The sequence below is a fragment of the Rattus rattus genome, chromosome X (genome assembly GCF_011064425.1).
Source record: "Rattus rattus isolate New Zealand chromosome X, Rrattus_CSIRO_v1, whole genome shotgun sequence".
Taxonomy (NCBI): domain Eukaryota; kingdom Metazoa; phylum Chordata; class Mammalia; order Rodentia; family Muridae; genus Rattus; species Rattus rattus.
The window spans coordinates 109714988-109727946 of NC_046172.1; the positions used below are offsets into that span (position 1 = coordinate 109714988).

Consider the following 12959-nt stretch of genomic DNA (forward strand, 5'->3'; position numbering starts at 1 on the left):
AGCCAAGACTATCTATAAAGGAGACTAAGAGGGTAAAAATAGGTGATAAAGAAGGACATGGAAAGAGGAGAGTGTGCAAAAGGATATATAAAACATAAGAGAAAAATAGAAGGTGAGGTGTAGGACAAGGCTAGCAGGGCAATTGGGAAAATAATTTTACATTTTTGTTTCTAACTGAGCATGGGGGTACATGTAACTCTTGACATTTAGGAGGCCAAGGCAAGAGGATTACCAAGGGATTACATGGGCTACAAATCAAATACCAAATCAGCTAAAAACTATATAGTAAGTTCTTGTCTTAAGAAAAATTGATTTTTAAAAATGTATCATTTGTTGGTTGGAACTGGAAAATATCATCCTGAGTGAGGAAACACAATCACAGAAAAACACACATGGTATGCACTCATTAATAAGTGGCTATTAGCCCAAATGCTTGAATTACCCTAGATGCATAGAACACATGAAACTCAAGACGGATGATCAAAATGTGAATGCTTCACTCCTTCTTTAAAAGGGGAACAAGAATACTCTTGGCAGGGAATAGAGAGGCAAAGATTAAAACAGAAACAGAAGGAACACCCATTCAGAGCCTGCCCCACATGTGGCCCATACATATTCAGCCACCCAATTAGACAAGATGGATGAAGCAAAGAAGTGCAGTCCGACAGGAGCCGGATGTAGATCTTTCCTGAGAGACACAGCCAGAATACAGCAAATACAGAGGCGAATGCCAGCAACAAACCACTGAACTGAGAATAGGACCCCCGTTGAAGGAATAAGAGAAAGAACTGGAAGAGCTTGAAGGGGCTCGAGACCCCTTATGAACAACAATGCCAAGCAACCAGAGCTTCCAGGGACTAAGCCACTACCTAAAGACTATACATGGACTGACCCTGGACTCTGACCTCATAGGTAGCAATGAATATCCTAGTAAGAGCACCAGTGGAAGGGGAAGCCCTGGGTCCTGCTAAGACTGAACCACCAGTGAACTAGACTGTCGAGCGGCGGAATGGGGGAGAGATGGGGAGGGGAACAACCATAAAGAAAGGGGACGGGAGGGATTAGGGGAGGCCCGCCCAGAAAGCCGGAAAGGGAATAACATTCAGATGTAAATAAGAAATACCTCAAGTTAATAATAGAAGAAGAAGAACAATATCAACCAACTATTAATTCCCGCCCAGAGCTCCCAGGGCCTAAACCACCATCCAAAGAGTACACAGGTATGGACCTATGGCTCCAGCTGCATATGTAGGATGGCCTTGTTGGGCATCAGTGAGAGGAGAGGCCCTTGGTCCCCAGTATAGGGGAATGTCAGGGCAGGGAGGTGGGAGTGAGTGGGTGAGTGGGTGAGGGAGCACCCTCATAGAATCAGGGGAGGGGAGATGAGATAGGAGGATTCTGGAGGGAAAACCAGGAAAGGGGATAACTTTTAAAATGTAAATAAAACATGCAATTAAATATAAATAAAAATATCCAATAAAAAATTCATAGCAGAAAAAAATGTATCATTTGTGTTCGTGTGTGTGTGTGTGTGTGTGTGTGTGTGTGTGTGTGTGTTTCACTCTCACATACACTCAACTTTTGCTTTTAGGATACATTTTAGTTAGTATCACCTGATTTGTTTATCATTTTCTTAATGTTATTGTTTGTATATTTAAATTTTATTTTATTGTTATTGCTATGTATGTGTATACTATGTGTGTGCACACATGTGGAGGTCAGAGGATAACTTTTGTGAGCCCTTTTCCTTCCACTTTTCCATGGCATGATCAAGGAATTCAAACTCAGGTCATTAGGCTGGGGCAATAGGCACCTTTACCCACTGAGCCATCTCTGTAGCCCTTATTATTACATTTTGTCAAATTTCTCTAAAAGAATCTCATCATATTGTTTTAATTTCTCTTGTCCTTTTTATTATCTGTTTTGATTAAGGTCTTTTAACTTGTCCTATTGCTTTGATATTTCACAGTAGAGGCTTTCCTCAAATTTTTGTTGCTCACTAGTTGTCCATATCTATTTTTGCTACTTTTATTTATTCTTAGATTTTTAAAATAATTGTGTTTGTTATGATCTGTGTGATTATTCAGAACTGGTAGTATTTGCAGTACATTCTTTGTTTAATTTCTTCAGATGAGAACTAGAATGGGATAAGCTTTTCTATTTTCCCTATTACTATCCTAGTATCTTGGGGGAGGAAGTGTTTTTCATTCTGTACCCTAATATGCAGTTTTTCCTCCTTCCAATATAATTACCACTTATTTTTGGTTTATTTCCTTTCTAAAATACAAGTGATGGCTTTTTGTTTCAGGTAATGATTATATACTCTCCTTTTTGTACATATAATTATATCCTAGTCATATAGCATAAACTTAGTTTGACTAGATTTTTATCTTAAATTTTTGGTTACCTGGGGTTAGAGAGATGGCTCAGCAGTTAAGGGCACTATTTATTTTTCCAGAGGACTCCAGTTTGGTTCCCACAACCCACTTGGCTGCCAACTACTATTGTCTGTAAATCCCATTCCAGATGATCCACCCCCTCTTCTGGCCTCTGCAAGCATTGCATACATGTGGAGCATAAACATACATGCAAACAAAACATATCAAAAACCTAAAAAAATAAAAATTTGACCACTGTAACTCAACTGCTGTCCCCAATCTTCTAGCTACCTAGTCAATTTTGACTCGTTTTGTTTCAAGATAGGGCTTCATGTGTAGAGCAGGCTGTCCTCAAAAATGTCACCCTGCTACTTCAACCTCCTGAATGAATGGTAGGTAGGGTTTCAGGAGTATACCATTGCACTGAGGATTTGTTTTCTCAGTTTATTCTTTCTATATGATATACCACCTATGACTATCAATTCATAGTTGTTATGTAGTTATTCAGTAGCTTCCTTTAGGATTATTAAAGTTGATCTTTAATTAGCATACTTTCTATCACAAATAAGTAGTTTTTCCTTTTAAATATAAGGATTCTTCCTGGGCTCCAACTGCATAGGTAGCAGAGAATAGCCTTGTAGGGGCACCAGTGGAAGGGGAAGCCCTTGGTCCTGCCAAGGTTGGACTCCCAGTGTATTGGGGGGCGGTAATGGGAGGTGGATGGGGAGGGGAACACCCATATAGAAGGGGAGGGGGAGGAGTTAGGGGGCTGATGGATAGGAAACTGGGAAAGGGAATAACATTTGAAATGTAAGAAATAACCAATTTAATAAAAATACAAGAAAAATATATAAGGGTTCTTTCTCTCTTCTTGGAAACTAGATAAATCAAAAATGGCTGAACTTATCATGGAATGTGAAGAAGAAGAGTTGGAACCATGGCAGCAGAAAGTAGAAGAAAGTCAAAATAAAGATGATGATGATGATGATGAGTTGATCTTTGTTGGAGAGATATCAAGTTCCAAACCAGCCATTTCAAGTAAGCATTTATTTCAATGAAGTTTCATATGATGGCGGTTGTTGTTGTTGTTGTTGTTGTTGTTGTTGTTGTTGTTGTTGTTTTGAATGGGACAAACTGGTGACTTTTTTATTTTTAGTACGTGTTGTATTTGTTCTGAAATGAGCTTAGATGAAAAGGTAAGGCTAGGGAATACTTTAGCAATTAAAGCACTTGCTGTGCAAGCCAAAAGTGTGAATCCTGGAATTTGGATCCCCATGTAAATGCCAGGTGGGAATGGCAGCCTTCCTATAATTTTAATTCTTAAGAGGCAGAGACGGGGAAGTGACTGGGTAGACTCCAGTCTTATTGGCAAGCTCTGGATTCAGTTTTCTCACTCTGTGAATAGAGTAGAGAGGGATTGAGGAAGATCCCCAGCATCAGCCTGGGAACTCCAGTGTAAATAAGTTTTTGGTTGGTGTGGTGGTTTGAATAGGTATGGTCCCCATAGATTCATGTGTTTGGATGCTTGGCCTGTAGGAAGTGACACTATTAGGAGGTGTGGCCCTGTTGGAGGAAGTGTGGCTCTCTTGGATAAGGTGTGACCTAGTTAGGGGAAGTGTGTCACTGAGAAGGTGAGGTGCTAAGGCCTTAAATGCTCATGTTTCACCTGCTGTGAAACACATTCCTGTCCCCTTTGCTGCCTTTGGATCAATATATAAAACCCTTGACTCCTCCAGCACCGCGTCTTCCTGCACGCTGCCATGCTTCCCATCATGACAGTAATGGACTAAACCTCTCAAACTGTAAGCCAGTCTCAAATTTAATCTTTTCCTTTATAAGAATTGCCTTGATCGGGGTTGGGGATTTAGCTCAGTGGTAGAGTGCTTGCCTAGCAAGCACAAGGCCCTGGGTTCGGTCCCCAGCTCCGGAAAAAAGAAAAGAAAAAAAAAAAAGAATTGCCTTGATCATGGTGTCTTCCCAGCAATAAAGCCCTAACTAAGGCCATAGGGATATTTAGTTTAACTGCTTCTATTTTACTAGGGGTTATAGCTGATTTTGATTTAATTTTGGTAAGTGGTATCTATTAAAATTATCCCACTTTTCTTTTAGGTTTCAATTTGGTAGGGTACCCAGTTTTTGTTTTGTTTCATTTTTAAAGATTTATTTATTTATCTTATTAACATATGTGTAGTGCATTGTAGCTGTCTTCAGACATCTCGAAACATCAGGGCATCAGATCCCATTACAGATGGTTGTGAGCCACCATATGGTTGCTGGGAATTGAACTGGGACCTCTGGAGGCAGTCAGTGCTCTTAACACGCTGAGCCATCTCTCAGCCCTCCTTTTTCATTTCTTACTTGGTTAGTTGAGATTTTCTCTCCTCCACCTTTAGTTATTTTACGTGATTGTCAATCTTGATGTTTCTGGGAGAACTAACTCTGCTTCATTGATTCTGCATTTTTCTGTTTCCATTTTTATTGATTTCAGCCTCAAGTTTGATTATTTCTGTATATGCCTTTTGGGTATAATTATTTGTGTTTTAGAACTGTCAGGTGTGCTGGTAAGTGACTGGTAGGAGAGCTCTCCATTTTTTATATAAGCATGTAGTGCTATGAACTTGTCCTCAGAACCACTTTCCTCTGTCCCCTAAGTTTAGGTATGTTTATTGTTTGTTTTCACTTAATTCTAGAAAGTTTCCATTTATGTCTTGACTCATTTTCAATCAACAGTGTGTTGGTCAGTTTCAGTGAATTTGTGTTTCCTTTTGTTTTTTCTCTTGTTTAATCTCTTTGGTAGTCAGATTTATGCAAAACATTATTTCCATTTTCCATCTATTGTGACTTACCAGGTCTGAGTGTTTGTGCCAATTGTGGAGATAGGTTCTGACAAAAATGATGTGCTGAGAACAGTTATATTCTTTTGTGTCTGGGTGAAATGTTCGGCAAACATTCTGTTTTATCTATTTGGTTTTATAAGTCAGTTAACACCAGCATTTCTACGTGCAGTTTTTGTTGTTAGAGAGGGATGATCCTGTCTGTTGGCAAGAGTCAGATGTTGAATTCTCCCTATCAATGTGTAGAGTCAGTATGTGACATGAGCTGTACTTAATGCTTTTTATTAACTTGACCCTACTGTTTGGCGATAGATTTTCAATAATTGTAATGTCCTCTTGGTGGATTTTTCCTTGATTATACAATGCCTTTTCCTCTCTTCTTCTGATTAGCTTTTGGCTTGAGGTCCGTTAGCTTTGGTTTGAAATCCATTTTTCTCAGATATTAAAATAGATCCTTTTGTTTGTTTTCTAATTCATTTGCTTCAAATATCTTTCTTCATCCTTTTTTTCTGTGTGATGTCTGTCCTTGATGTTGAATATGTTCTTGGATATAGCAGAATGATGGATTCTGTTTTTTGCATCCGCTCTGTTAGCCCATGTCTTTATCGGACAATTGGGACTATTGATATCAATGGAGCAATTTGTTGACATTCTATTATTTTGTTTTTTTAGTTGTTGTGTGTGGTGGTGGTGGTGGTGATGGTGGTGGTGGTGGTGGTGGTATTTGGTGGTGGTGGTGGTGGTATAAATTGGTGTATGTGTCCTCTTTTGAGTTGCTGGTCTAGGCTTATTTTTTGATTCTTTTCTATTTAGTTGGGTGCATTAATCTCTTTAGGTTTGGAGTTTTCTTTTAGTATCTTCTTTAGCTGAGTTGTAAATAGATGTTGTTTTAATTTGGATATATCCTATGAATCTATTATTTTCTCCATCTATTGTAATTGATAGTTTTGCTGAGTGTAATAGTCTGGGCTGACACATTTACTCTTCTAGAGCCTGTAACCATCCTCCCAGGTTCTTCAGCTTGTACACTCTCCATTGAGCAGTCAGGTGTCTTTTTATACATTAGCTTTTTTTTTTTCCCTGTAGCTTTTTGTTTCTTTTCTTTTGTTCTTTACATTTACTGTTTTGATTATTGTGTGCTGAAGGAAATTCTTTTATAATCCAACTATTTGATGTTCTGTATGTTTTTGTCCCTTGATAGACATCTCCTTTGGGTTACAAGAAATTTCCATCTATGATTTTGTTGAAAATATTTTCTGCCTTTTGATTTTGGATATCTTTTCCTATTTTCCTATGATTTTTAGATTTGTTCTTCTCATAGTATCAGATTTCTTTTGGATGTTTTGTATAGGATACTTTTTTTGAAGATTTAACACTTTTTTGGAACAAACTTTGCATTTCTTCTATTCAGTCTTCAATATTTTAGATTTTTTTTTTGTCTCTTGTATTCTGTTAGTGAGGCTTAATAATATTATTAATTATTGGGTTTTTTCGGATTGGGATTCTCTGTATAGCCCTGGCTGTCCTGGAACTTACTTTTTCTATACAGGCTGGCCTTGAACACATAGAGTCAGATTTGCCTTCCTCTGCCTCCCTCAAAGTGCTGGGATTAAAGGCATAAAAGCATACATTGCTTGGCTTTTCATAGAGTCCTTTTATTTTTAAGATTTATTTATGTATTATATATGAGTACACTGTGGCTGTCTTGGACACACCAGAAGAGGGGCATCAAGATCCCATTACAGATGGTTGTGAGCCACCATGTGGTTTGCGGGATTTGAAACTCCAGGACCTCTGGAAGAGCAGTCAGCTCTTAACCACTGAGCCATCTCTCCAGTCCATAGATTTTAGCTTACCCTATTCATGTCCTCTCCTTGAGGACCTCTAAACATATTAATAAAGGGCATTTTAAGGTCTATTTCTTGTGTCTCATCTATGTTACAATATCTAGGGTCTGTTGTAATAGGTTGCTGGGCTCTGCAGAGACACATCTTGTCCTGGCTACTATTAATTGTGTTTTATTTTGATGTCTAAACATCTGGGCTTTAGAAGATTGTAATTCTAGGTGCAGACATCTGTTTTTGTCTTTGTTGGGTTCATGTTTTGTTCCTTGGTTTCTGCTACCTTTTCTGGCTCTTATTAGCTGATAGAGAATTCTTCTGGGATCTTGATTGGTGTGGTCACTGGGGGTTCCAGGTAAACTGTGTTAGATAGATATTGGAATCTGACATTTAGGAATGGGGAAGGTCTAAGTTGGGGATCCACAAGAGGGACAAAAGCAGGATCTGTTTAGTTCCCTAGAAATGGTAACAGAGAGTGTATAGAGGCCACAACAGGTGGTGTGCTACAGCTCTAAGAATGAGAATGGGGATTTGGCCTGGAAAAATGGAGGGAGAGGTGAAAATTTGCAGTTAGCCTATCTGCTACCCTGGACAGAGTGTCCCCCACCAAGTTTTTAAAGAAGCCCCGTAACCTGATTGTTTATTCTTTATCTTTTCTCCTTTTAGTTCAGATAGGCAGAAAAGGAAGTGTTTAAAATGCTTTGCTAAAATGCCAGGATAAACTAAATAAGATTGTTTGTGTCTAGTAAGGATTCTCACCTCCAGACAACTACTTCGTCATTTAAACTCTTTAATCAGAGGTAGAAAAATTTTAAATAATACAGTTCTCAGTATCACTTTTTTTGTAACAAAGAGTGAAGTACCAAGTGGAGTGCTTCTTAAATTAAAAATGAAGGTCAATTTAAAGTTGAATATATATCAAGTTTAAAAAAACTGTTAACAGTATTTAGCTAGTGATTATTTATTTGTTTTTCAGGATGGAACTACTGAAATATGTTTTCTAAATTATTCTATATTTTTAAATTCAGAATTCAAGTAGTTTTCCTAAATTTATTAATTCAAAATTTTGTTGATCTTTTATGCCTTAATATTTTTAGTATGTGGAATATACGAGCTAAACATTTATGTACAGCTATTATAAAGAAGTATATAAGTAAGTATAGGACTGACAAGTTATACTTTTACTGTCTTAATTTAGGGTTACTATTGCCGTGGATGGAACACCATGATCAAAAGCAAGTTGGGGAGAGAAAAGAGTTTATTTTGGCTTATACTGACAGCACTATTTCATCATGGAAGAAAAAGTCAGGACAGAAACTCAAACAGGCCAGGAACATGTGGGCAGGAGCTGGGATACAGAGGACATGGGGGGGGTGCTGCTTATTAAACAGTCCCCCAGACTTGCTCATCCTGCTTTCCTATAGAATCCAGAGACCACCAGCCCAGGGTGGGTGCATGCTACACATGCAATGAGCTGGGTTTTCTTCCCATCTATCAGTAATTAAGAAATGCCTACAGGCTTGTGTACAGCCCAATCTTTTTTTTTTTTTTAATGCTTTTTTTTTTTTATTAACTTGAGTATTTCTTTACATACATTTCGAGTGTTATTCCCTTTCCCGGTTTCCGGGCAAACATCCCCTTCCCTCCCCCCCTTCCTTATGGGTGTGCCCCTCCCCACCCTCCCCCCATTGCCGCCCTCCCCCCGACAGTCTAGTTCACTGGGGGGTTCAGTCTTAGCAGGACCCAGGGCTTCCCCTTCCACTGGTGCTCTTACTAGGATATTCATTGCTGCCTAGAGGTCAGAGTCCAGGGTCCCAGTCCATGTAGTCTTTGGGTAGTGGCTTAGTCCCTGGAAGTTCTGGTTGGTTGGTACACAGCCCAATCTTATGGAGGCATATTCTCAACACTTACATATTTGGGAATACATACACCATACATGTGCATGCAATATACATACATACATACATACATATGTATGGCATACCTATATGTGACAATTGATGAAAGAGAGGCCATGAGTTTGAAAAGGATGACAAGGACAGGGTATATGGTGGAAGAGTTTAGGAGAAAAGGGGGGGAAGCGATTGTCATAATAATCCTCAAAATATAGGAAAATTTTTTTAAGAAAATATGACCAAAGAAAAATATGATCAAAAAAAAAGAAGAGGTTTAGTGAACTACAACCACAACAAAGAAAACAACTTTGGCTTGTTTAATGCTTAAACTGAAAACAAGATCAAAAAAACTTAGCATGGGGGAGTAATTACTTATAATCCTAGTGAAATATTGAGAGTTCAAAGGCCAGTCTGGCCTATATGCTGGAGACCCCTGTCTCAAAAGTAAAAACTAGCAAAAAATCATGATATAAAATAATTTGAGGACAAAAAGGTTTTGTTTCCCTAGACTTCTGTCATGTTCTCATAGCACAGTGGTCTCAACTTTCCTAATGCTGCAACACTTTAATACAGTTCCTCATGGTGTGGTGACCCCTACTCATATAGTTACTACTTCATAACTGTAATTTTGTTACTATTACAAATTACAGTGTAAATACGTGATACTTCATTCCCAAAGGGTCAGGTTGAGGAACATTGTCATAAAAATGTTTTATTTCTGTGATCATATAATTCCATTTTTATGTTACATTTTACTAATTTTATGAGGAGATAAAAATTTGGCATAGGCTAGAGCCATTTTTGGAGAGAGAACCTCAATTGAGACAATGCCCACACCAGATTTGCCTGTAGGCAAGCCTGTGTGGTGAATTTTCTTGATAATTGATGTAGGTGGGCCCATTCCACACAACGTGATGACATCCCTTCGTGGGTGAACCTGGATGATATAAAAAAAGCAGGCTGAGCAAACAATGAGGAACAAGCCTGAAGCAGCATTCTTCTTCAAGGCCTCTGTATCACTTCTGCTTCAAGTTCCCTATCATACTTGTGGAGTTTCCTGCCCTGATTTCCATCAATGATGGTGTACAACTTATAAAATGAAATAAACTCTTTTCCTCTCAAGTTGCTTTGGTCATGGTGTTTCATCAACAATAGAAACCACAATTTAGGGCCGGGCGGGACTGCCGGGCGGGTGGCAGGCAGGCCATCGCGGACCCGGCTGGGCCAGGACCCTGACGGCCCTGCGCTGCGTCCCTCAAGGCGGTATCCGGGAGCAGGCGGGCCGAAGGGCGGCCTTTGTTCCCTACGCTGCCCGTCCGCAGGCTCCGGGCGGCGCTGGGATGCAACTACTCCGCCTGGGCTGGCGCTTGGGCTGGAGGAGGAGCTGCAGCTCCAGGCGGCATCTTGACCATGGGGAACTGCTGCTGGACCCACGCCCGGGCTGCTCCGGGAAGCCTGGTCGGCCAAAGCCAATGATGGAGGATCAGCGATATTTTTAGAACATGCCCAAGAGGAGAGCACTTGACCATAGAAAGGAGAATCTTGTGGAGAGCGATGAGGGGGAGGCCAGGAAGCAGCTTTTTACAGGCCACTTACTGAGGAAGAAATCGTTGACTTACAAGGGAGGGCATTATGACTTATTAAGTGAGAAGCAGAAAGACGTGGATAGGAACTCCAGAGGGTTAGCCTTACAAGAGGAGAAGTTAAGACCTAGAAGAGAAGCCGATCGCTGCCCAGCGTAAAACAGCCAGAACTGCAGGCAGCCGTAGCTCCTGAACAGAAACGCAGAACTGCCCCACGCTATCATCCCAGCAGTGGAGACTGTCAGCGCAGGACCAGAAGATCACTTTGGAAGCTTCCTCAAAAATATAAAGTCACAGTATGAAGTTTTTGATAGTAGACTCTCATCTGGCCACAGTGTTGACACCAAATAAAGGAAAGCAGCTGTGACCTAATGACCAAAACCAAATCAACCAGTGGGAATGGCGACAGCACCTCCTTAGACCTGGGTGGGAAGATGAAGAAGAAATGACTAGGATGCTGCCCATGAGAGAGCGGCTCCAAGACAGAGGCGGCGCTGAAGTGCAGCAACAGAAGCGCAGCAACCCCCCGCCTCCGATGACTAACGGGCTGGGTGGGAGAGCGACTTTGTCAGTGCGAGATAGCGATAACGGCAATTCTGGTAATGGGTTTGTAATCCTGTGTTGGACCTGTCGGAGTCTGGCCATCAAGCAGTCTGATACAGGATCAAAGCAGGGATCCGGTAGGGTGAAGCTGTGACCTTACCACCAAACGTTAACAATCGGCCTGAATGTACAGGTGGCACGCCCGGCTCTTTGTGAGGGCAGCAAAACACCACGTGAGCAGATGCTTGTGTTCCTGGAGGGACAACTGAGCGCTCAGTCGGGTGTGATGCAGCATCTGCCTTCTAAGCGTCCCAGGACCGACTCAGTGATTCTGACATATCAGACACTAGCGCCTTTCTGTTCACCCGCCAGGTTCTGCAAATTTTAAGTCACATTAGGTTTCTCCTCTGAGCACTTCCCCCCGCTATCTTCCCTATATAACGATCTGACAGTGTTTTATTTAGTTCAGCATATCATTACAGGCAGCGTGAGGAGGTGGGGTCCCAGGAGGCAACAGACCCTTCCAGAGGCTGCTTTGATTGCTTTACTCTTCTTGTCTTGTAGACATTGTAGGAATTGGAGATGACCAAACATACTGATGTCTTGGACACACACATTACGCCCACACGCACGCACACACACACACACACACGCACACCTTTGCACACACACACACACGCACACACACGCACACACACACACACACACGCACACACACACACGCACACACACACACGCACACACGCACACACACGCACACGCACACGCACATCCTAAGCCCTGCTTCACTCAATCTGGTGACAGGATTAAAGATGCTTCCAGAGTTTGGACACTTAGAGTTGGTAATAATGAAAACTAATACATAAAAATATATATTTAAAATTTTTACTTCCTTTCACATGCCATTGTAATTGACACAAATTGAGATTTTAAGTTTTTCACTTTCATTTTTTTTTAAAATTCTATATTGCCAGTGGTGATCTTTGAAGATTTTACACAGAACATATTCTGTGAGTGATTTAAGAAACATTAAATACGGGTATTTCAAAGTAAATAAACTCCTTTTCTGATATGAAAGGTCCCATTGTATTACCTTTTTTTCCTTGTATGGCCTACAAGGCGCTGTGTGAGTGGGACTAAAATGGTATGCATATTGAAGACCCATGTCTGAATCTAGAGAAGGCCAGGGCTGGGAAGTGTTTCTAACTGCGTTCCTTGCTTTGGCTGAGGACTGAGTGACCACGGCATTCTGTCTCCTTGCTGTTTTTCTCTCCTCAGTAAAGCGAGGTAACATGCTTTCAGCAGTACAGGGCGGGGTCAGGTAGAAATAGTCAAGTTCTTGCTGTCGTGAAAACTTACGTGGCCCTTTCAATATTTGAACTGCTGTCGATGACATCTGTAATCTTGTCATTTTAAATCTCATACAAATAAATATTCTTTGATATGTAAATATGCATTAGGTTATGCTATTTATATCTATCTTAAGATTTAAATTGTAGGTGTGTCATGGAAATGATTTAAAGGCACTCTGTTCACATTGCCTGTGTTCATGCTTTCTAAAGGTTTATATTACATCAGATGTATGTTTTTGGTTTGGCACAAGCTACTGTAGTAATTTCTTGGCTTTTTGTTCATAAAATTTTTCTGAGGAATGGTAACCTTTCAAGGATTGTGAATAAACATTTTACAATTAAAAAAAAAGAAACCACAATTTAGAATATTACCTTCTTGAGATGAGAAATTTTTAATCAAATTTTTTAACTTTTTGTAATTTGAATAAAATTCCTTGGTAATCAGGAAAATTATGTTTACAATAAAGACGAGATAACCATCTAAAATGATCTATTCTGGTCAGGCCCAGATTGACTTCAAGTAATATATTTAA

General features: G+C 40.2%; 1 pseudogene; it reads left to right on the plus strand.

Moving 5' to 3' along the window:
* Nucleotides 1-3271: 3271 nt before the first annotated feature.
* On the plus strand, nt 3272-11228 carry LOC116888148 (annotated as a pseudogene).
* Nucleotides 11229-12959: the final 1731 nt, after the last annotated feature.